This window comes from Gouania willdenowi, chromosome 5 (genome assembly GCF_900634775.1).
Source record: "Gouania willdenowi chromosome 5, fGouWil2.1, whole genome shotgun sequence".
Lineage (NCBI taxonomy): Eukaryota > Metazoa > Chordata > Actinopteri > Blenniiformes > Gobiesocidae > Gouania > Gouania willdenowi.
This window is the reverse complement of record NC_041048.1, coordinates 36,441,358-36,444,067: the sequence shown is the minus strand read 5'-3', so window position 1 is coordinate 36,444,067 and position 2,710 is coordinate 36,441,358.

The window sequence follows — 2,710 nt, the reverse complement described above, 5'->3', positions numbered from 1 at the left end:
TAGAATGGCCCATAAGCAGATGTCAGCTCACTGATAAAAATGTGCACACTGTTTCTCCTGAAAAACAGCACACCTCCGAATAAATGCCAAAAACCTGTCAGCTGCAGGAGTTTGTGCGTGCACTGAAGGGTGATTCTGGGCTTTACTCCTGACATTTTGAGAGGGAAAAATTTGTCACATTCATTACGCTAATTTGGGTGTAATTTCCCAAAGTCGACCAATCCACCGAGGAGAGGAGAAAGGGAAAATTAAGCATCTGCTTCATTTCCCTAACTGGCCATATCCAAACTCATTAACAAGAACTGTGCTCATCTAGAAAAGCTTCACTGAATCTGAGGTCCTCATAGAAACATGCACACAAGCAGTTAAAGAACGAGTGCACTGCAGCTCACCTTCATTTGTAAAATCACTATTCCTAAATGAGAATCTGTCAAAGAAATTACACACCATGTGAGCAACAACCCGTGACAATTGCTTGACTTCATCGTATCAATTAGCTTTATTTTCCCCTCATATTCCGCTTATGTTGGATTCTATTGAAAATACCTGTTCGTCACTGACCTCAGAGGTGATCATTGTCATTTGCGAGGCTGGCTTTACACAGAGCTCCCTGGCAAGCTGTCGGTGGCACTGGGTCAGTGGATGGAAGAGGTGACGGAACAGATGGCTCCTCGAGACTCTCTGCTGTGGCCGCAAGAGTCACAGAAATCAATTTGGTTTTGGATGGGGCAAAGTTCTCAAGATTCATCATTGACAAGCTAATTACAGAGTAACAAGGAGCTGATAATTACCGCAAAAATAATTAATACACTTACTGTAACAAAAGGGCAGCTGAGAACACAATCATCAGCTAATAGCTAATTAGTGAGTTGATACAATCGGTGATTGCATAATGAAAGATGACAGAGCAAGACAAACAGTGATGAGGGAAATGTGGCCTGCTTTTCCAGATGTTTACTATCACACTTCTTTTTTAACTGCTAAACAACTGATTGATTGAAAACAGTTATTATAAAAGTACAAAATTAATTTGCTACAGTATTTGCCAATAAAAAGGGTATGGATTCCAAGGCATGAACAAGGAGGGTTTTGCAGATGTTTTGTCCGTCATCAGCTGCGTATCTGCTGCATAAAAGCAACGAGCTGATACGTTTCCATTCTAGTCAATGTGTCATTTTCCACCTCATGCGTGTGTGGTTCGTCACAGATGCGTAACTACTCCATCATGCCGGAGCCCTCCGCAACAGATACACAGACCTTCTTTTTTTGCCAGACACCGGAGCAACAACGCATAAATAAAGATAAGCTCTTATGGGACAGGACGTAGAGCATAAACAGAAAAAATTATCTGGTTTATTTTCAAAATAAAATACCCAGTGTTCAAGGCGGATCATAATTCCATCCATTTGCCACCCGCTTGCTCCTTTTCAGGGTGACGGGGGTCTGCTGGTGCCTATCTCCAGCTTTCTATATGCGCTAGGTGGGGCTACACCCTGGACAGGGAGGCAGTGGATTGTCTTTAACATATACTGTAAATATTGCTCTTTTTCATGGTTGAATCATAGTAATCTCCACAAAAGTGGAAGATCTATACAGCAGGACTGACTTGATTTCCTTCTGCTTGTCTCCAAGGACACAATGAACTGTAGGGTGTCTTTGTCACTACAACTCGCCAAATTGCACGATTACGCGTGAATAAGTGAGATCTCCGGAGTCCTTCCCGCATCCCCAGTGTTGTGGTAGTTACTGAAAAAAAAAAAGTAACTAGTTACTGTTACTAGTTGCTTCATTCACAAAGTAACACAGTTACTATTTTGATTACTTACACCGAAAACTAATGCGTTACTGGAAAAAGTAACTTTTAAGTTTCTTAGAATTGAAGAATGTATTGTTTTTTCATTCATTAGTGTCCGTACAGCTTCATGTCAGTGCTGTATCAGAAAATAACCCACTGTTGATGAGCTCAGTGGTGGAGGAATAGTGGTTAAGGAAGCTGGCTTGTAATCAGAAGGTCAGTGGTTTGAATCCATCCTACCACTACTGTTCCTGTATTAACAATGTTTTGAATAAAGGTCTCTGATAAAAGAAATGTTGTTGTATCCAACCCTACAGTTTCTAATCATTTGCATTAACAGTACTAAACTCTGCTCAGTATTAGTCTTTACAAACACCAATCTGACTGAAACACTAAGTATTCTTTTAATACCAGTTTATTTACCTGAGACCAGCAGAAACTGAAAATGTTACGAGGAATTGCGAAATAAATAAAACACAAAACAACCTGAATATTATTCAGAATCAAAGATAAAAAAATTAAAGTGGCTTCAGCATCAAAACGTTGTGCTTAGCCTTAGAATGTACCCTTACAGTTTGAGTACAAAAATTAGTAACAACATAAACACAAAAAGCCTTCTAAAATAAATGAATGAAAGCAATCTGTATTAACATTCAGAATACATTTTGACCAACTCTGCTTTGCAAAAACTGCTATAAAACAACCATAAATTATGTGCATATGAAGCACAAAACAGCCTTAGCACAACTTAAGAGTTGTACCTTAACATATGAAATGTGAGCTGTGCGTATTCCAAGTGCAGATTCTGCTGTTGTATATGCTTAAAAAAATAAATATGGGGGAAAAAAAATCACAGCATTTTTCTGAGCACAAATACCCAATGTATATGACATAGTCTCAGGCTAACGAGCTGCT